The sequence below is a fragment of the Cicer arietinum genome, chromosome 6 (genome assembly GCF_000331145.2).
Source record: "Cicer arietinum cultivar CDC Frontier isolate Library 1 chromosome 6, Cicar.CDCFrontier_v2.0, whole genome shotgun sequence".
NCBI classification, from domain to species: domain Eukaryota; kingdom Viridiplantae; phylum Streptophyta; class Magnoliopsida; order Fabales; family Fabaceae; genus Cicer; species Cicer arietinum.
Window position 1 is genome coordinate 17,050,146 of NC_021165.2, and position 6,407 is coordinate 17,056,552.

The following is a 6,407-nucleotide window of genomic DNA, read 5'->3' on the forward strand; positions in this document are numbered from 1 at the left end:
GCATAATCTACCTATGTATGTTCTTTATTTATGAAAATTCTTTATGCAAATTCTTTATATTACAAATCAACCAAAAAATAATATGATGTCATTTATACCTAGAAGAGCAATCCCTTTATTATACACTTGTTTGTTTAATTTATTTTAGAAACTTGATCATATATTACGTTATTAATTTATTCCATTTATCAGGGAACATTTAAAAAAAAAATGGATGAAGTACAAACACAAATTGGCAAAACAAGTGAAGAAAGTGCTAAAGAGGTAGATGGAAGGACAATACTTAAGTTATGGACTGAATTTGCAGGGGGTCGCACTCGTGGTCGAGTTTATGGTACGAGAGACTTGTCCATTAACGTCTGATAGGGGTGTGTATCGCTTACACAACATTCCCAGAATCCTTCTAATTCTATGACTGGGATGTCTTTAGAAGCGGAGAGGGCAGCTAGAATTAGAGCTGAACAAATTGCTCAAGGTCGCCGAAGAGGTTAGGGAGCGTCCAAAGAAGTTAGAGAGTGATTTTGATGCATTAAAGCAATTTTTTGGAGATAAAATTGACACTTTGCACCGTCAATCAGCTGGTGGATCATCTACTGCGAGTCATCCTCCTTCACATCCTCATTACGATCATAATTTGGACGATGTGTCGCTTGACGAACCTTAATGTCATAGTTATGCTTACTTTTTGTAGTAATTGGTTGACAATTATGTATTAGGTAACTTTGTTAAAGTTGTTATTCGATACTATTTGTTATTTTGTAGTTTCAGAACATATGATATTTTGTTATGTTATTTAATACTCTGGTGCGTTTATTATGTTGTCAATGAATGACTTTTAATGTTTATTAGCAATCAATTATATTATTAAAAAAATGAAATTAAGCAAGGGCTATAAAATTAAAAATAAAAAATTAAATAAATTTGAACTTAGCGTCGGCCAATCCGACGCTACTTTATAAATACAATTGACTTTTATTTTAACTTTAGCGTCGGTCAATCGACGCTACAAATTTTGTTGACTATTGTTTGTTGACGTTAGCGTCGGTCATCCAACGCAACTATTTTTCCCCCAGCTAACGTGGCAACTGACATTTTTAGCGTCAGATGTTTCAATTTTACACATAGCGTCGATGTAGCGTCGGCTGGACCAACGCTAATATAACGTCGGATGGTATTTGACTGACGCTAATAATTAGCTTCGATCGTTTTAGCCTAGGCCCGACACTGACGCTAAATCGATGTTAGCGTCGGTTTTTGGCCGACGCTAAATCCTATTCTTCTAGTAGTGATTAGTGTTATTTTATATATACATAATATGAATAGAAATTAAAAAAGAGGAGGTTATGAGGTTTTAGAAAAACAGTCTTATTCTCTACAATAAACCGTGTAACTCTTCTCTTCTTGACCTTATTCATTAATGTCTCTCTCTACTTTCATTTTATTACCTTCTAGTTGGAGTGTTATAAAAATTCTTGATAGATGAGGATGATGTTAATACCAATAGTTTACACGTGTGACTCTAAAATTCAATTATGCTCATATGCTCTTGAGGAGTATCAACGGTGTTCTCCTTCTATCACATTTATGTGGTAAACAATTAAAAAATAGAGAGAGACATTAATAGATAGAGTCAAGAATAGAAGAGTTTTATAATTTATGACATGAAATAAGACGAATTTTTCAAAAAAACCCTAAATGTCTCTTTTAATTTTAACTTATATTTTTTTCCATAAAATAACACTAATTATTAAATAATAAATAAATAAATTTATTAATTAAGAATATAAAATATTTTAATTATTAACATATCATAAAACATAATGTGTTGGTGTGTATTTATAGACAATATATTACAATTGTTTGAGAACTCTTTTTTTGCAACGTTTAATTTGACATTATAAATCAAAGTCGATGGTTTGTAATTTTACAAAGACTAAATCTAAACCAAAAAAATTATATAAATTAAAACTAAAAAATAACATATTTGTAGAGACCAAAGACAAATTTATATTTATATTTTTTTTTAATATTTGACAAATAGACTCCATATTGTTCCTAGATAATTATTATAGAAACCTAAGCGTCACTAATTTTCGTATTAAGTACGTGTGGATTATTGCGGAAAAATTGTGTGCAATATAAACATATGTCGCAGTTCGTAAATGACACCAAAAATAAAATAGATGTATTTCTTTAAATGTTTTACATATGATTTTTAATTTGATATTAATAATTATAATAAATTCTGATAAGATTCTAGATTTGAAAAAATTATTGTTAATTAAGTTAAGAACTATAAAAAATTTGCAATAAAATTCACATTTTATTTCAAAAAATTGGTCGAATAAAATTTATAGAAAGAATAACATCTTCTAATTTTTTTTTTTTGGTAAAGATTAAAAAAATAACGTAGAAACTTAATAGAAAAAGTTATGTTTAATTGTAGTTTTGATCCCCTATTTTAGATGAATAGTAAAAGTAGTCTCCGCATTTTGTTTCCCTCTAGTTTTGGTTCTCAAACAAAATTTTAATTTAAAATTTGATTAAGTTTTATCTTTTTTGTGTTTATTTAAGTCATACAATACCTCAAGATTTCGCGGTGCAACAATTGTACCTGAAATTTATGATTATAAATAATGTAGTGCGGCTTAAAGAATGAAAATTCATTATATTTTAAAGTAAAATTTTGTTTGAAAATTAAATCTCAAAAGAAATAAAATAGAAAGACAAATATTATGATTCAACTAAAGTAAGAAGACCAAAATTACAATTAAACTAAAAAAGTTAACATAAAAACTACTCTAGGCTCATGTATTGTCTAGTCGAAAATGTGGTTAGTAAAATATCCTTTAACAATTTTTGGCGGTAGACCAACCATATTTATGTGATTTGATTTCGCAAATTGAAAGGCGGTTGCAAGGCTAATCAAGTTTTGCCGGCGAGCACTCATGTGCCACATCACACCATAGTGGGCCCTTGTCCGCTTGTGCATGACAGCTCATATATTAGAGCCGTTTTCAAATGAAAAAAATGCCAACGTGGAAAATTCGCGAAGAGAAAACATCAGGTACTGATTTACTAACACGTCGCGATCAACAATTGGTTGTGTCGGTACGTACGTGTCAGGATTAAGGTGGTCCTGGTCCCAGTGTTCCAAGACTAGACGGGAAGGAACTGGTTCGGTATGCCCGTCGGTGGGAACGTGGGACTCTCCTCCATTTGCTACCCAACATAAACACTTCCATCAATTGTACATCATGGTTCTTCTGCCTCTAGTTCCATGTAAAGAACAAACATTTTATGAGAATTTTATTTTATTTATTCTAAAAGGGCGGTAGTATAAATTTATGATTGAAAAGTAAATTAGATTTTCATCATGAAAGATTATTGTCTTATCTACAATTTTGACCCTTTTAATTTGAGCTATATGTTGTCACAATCAGAACTTTTTGTGTTACCTTACATATAACACTACATAATATGTCCTCAAAGGGTAATTCAATCAGTTGAGTTGGGATCACTATAGAATTTTACACATAAGGTTGAATGAATAATTCACTTTTTAACGTATACTTTTTAATATATATTTTAATATTATATGATTCATCGTTAAATGAGTAGTTTATTTTTTAATATATTTTTTATAAGTTAAATTTTATACGAATTACATCAATTATTTACGTCTCATTTAAATTTATTAAAAGTATGTGGCAAAAAATGTATTATTAATATTATTTATTTATTTGTATAAAATTTTGTTGATGATATTAACATTTTCTCTTCTTTATAATAAATTAATCCCTAGTATTTATTTCTCCTTAAAAAACACCACACAATTTTTTTCTATAAAAAGTGTTCTACTAATGACTTTTCAATTGACCACTTTTTGAATCAGAACTCATAAATCTCACGTCAGTGACATATCTTAAGGAATAAAACTATGTGAATGATGATGTGTTGTTGGATCTATGACAAAGGTGTCTCTTGGTGTGAGTGTACATGCAAGCACTATAACCCTCAAGTTAATAACTAGTTGAGGTGAGCGAGAGACATAAGAGATAACATACCTTGTTAGGTAAGGATGTGAGACGATATTGAGCTTAGATCAACCCAAAAGTCCAATACAGGACAAATGCCTTAAGTTGATTTTTTATGCTAATATAAAGATTTGACTAACAGGTATTGTTGTTTTTGGCATATAATCCTACAATGTTAGTCGAAATATGCAATTTTGCTCTATATATGAAGAATAATTATTGTAAAAAAAATATATGTTTTAGTATTAACTAGATATATTAATTAAAAATTATTGTACAATAGAGAGATAGGTATCAACTTGACCTGATCGTCGTGAGTAAAGTGTGTTGTGAAGTGTCAAGGTCCTTTTCATCTGAGTTGAGGAGCTAGCTAAAGACTTAACTTTATTGAAGTGTCAATATCCTCGTCATTCAAGCTAAAAAGTTGGGTGGAGATTTGACTTTATATTTTTACCGAGTCTCGTCTATGTTGCAAGAAAGACATGCATAAATTTATAACAATATTTTGTAAATTTTTTTACCTTTTGTGTCGGATAGGCATAGCCAAGTAGGCGTGCACTCTCATTGCTTGAAAAATTGAAGGAGTTGATCAAGTAAACGTAGTCGTATAGACATGACGTGCATTATCATTTGTTGAATAACATAATGAGTTGACTGAGTAGTCACTGTTGTACAAACGTGGAGTGCTCTCTCATCTGTTGAATAACATAAGCAGTTGTTCGAGTAGACATTGATGTCTAGACATGACGTACACTCTCATATGATAGTTGTGGTATATGTTGTAGTAGCCCAAATTGAACACATGTTGAGTCAGATTGATGCATTTTTTATTGTATTAAAAAGTTAACAAGTGAAAAAATCGATAATATAAGTAAGGATTTTTAGTCTTATGAATTTTAACATTTTGATTTTAGTCTTAGTAAAAAATTTCTCAACTTTATAGTCCCAAAAATTTGTCATTTTAATTATTAGTCACTATTTTTAAGTCAATTCATGTGTGTTATTTGAATAATTGTTTTTAATCATGCTTAGGATATTATAAACATCTTTCTTACAAAAATTTAGAATTATTAACGAGCGATGATTAAATATGAAAATTTTAACTTTAGGTACTTCAAAATTCATTTATTTCAGCATTTGTTAAAAAATCTAAATTTCTGTATAAAGGATTCTTATAATATTATATACATACATGAAAAAAATGATACAAAAGTTTAAAGGCTACACATGAATTTGACTTAAAATTAAAACAAAAGACAAAAAATGTAAACAAAAAAATTTTTAGAACTAAAAAGTAAAAGAAATATATTATAAAGACTGAAATTTTATTTAATCCTATAACTAAATATTATAATACGTAATAGAATATGAATAAAAATTATAAGACAACTATAAGCAAAAATAAGTAAATAACAAAGAAGAAAAAAAAAGAGATTTAAACATATAGTATAACAAAAAAATACGTAAATAATTATATTACATAACGAGATATGAATGAAAAATGTAAGAAAATTATAGACAAAAATAACAAAGATAAAAATGAGACCTAAGCAAATATTATATAATAAAGTATAAATATAAATAAGAAACGTAAGACAATTGTCGACAAAATATAGCAAAAAATGAATTGTAAATGTACATAGTATAACGGAAAAACGTAAATAATTATAATATGTAACGAGATATGAATAAAAGATGGAGACACTTTCATCATGGAGTGAGAATAATTTGGGAAGTGGGTTGAAGTCTTTCATTATCTATTTTGGGCTTTCCAATATCATTGGGTTTGTATTCTTCAAATCAATTGTCCAATTCGATAGAATATGACTGTACGACAAATACATACAGATTTTGTTGTTAGTTGTTTTATACAATGAGAGCAACAATATATTTTTGGTTGTCTTTACACTCATGAAAGTTGTAAAGATATGAAAAGTCGAGTGACACTACAAATAGATATTTACTTGATTGTAGATGGACAAAAATCCATTAAAAATGTCTAAGAATCATTTGTTCACGTATCATAGTAGCATATTTTAGGTTCACACAATCATTTGACGTTTTTATTTAAAATATAGAGAGTTATTTAATTTACTCAACGCCTACAACATGTATTCTTAATGGTTCTCAATAAAAAATACTCATCTTATATGAACTATATCACTTAAGTTAACTCATTCCTTTTATTAACACATAAAAAATAGGACGGTGATAGTAGGACAAACGAGTTAGCCTATTTTTTATCGTGTATTTTTGATAGTGTGAAAATGAATGAATTGAAATACTTGTTCCTTAAATATTGGATTCGATTAACGGTAAAGATCAGATCTATCCGTTTCACCACTTCTAATTTTTTTATATTAGGAAATT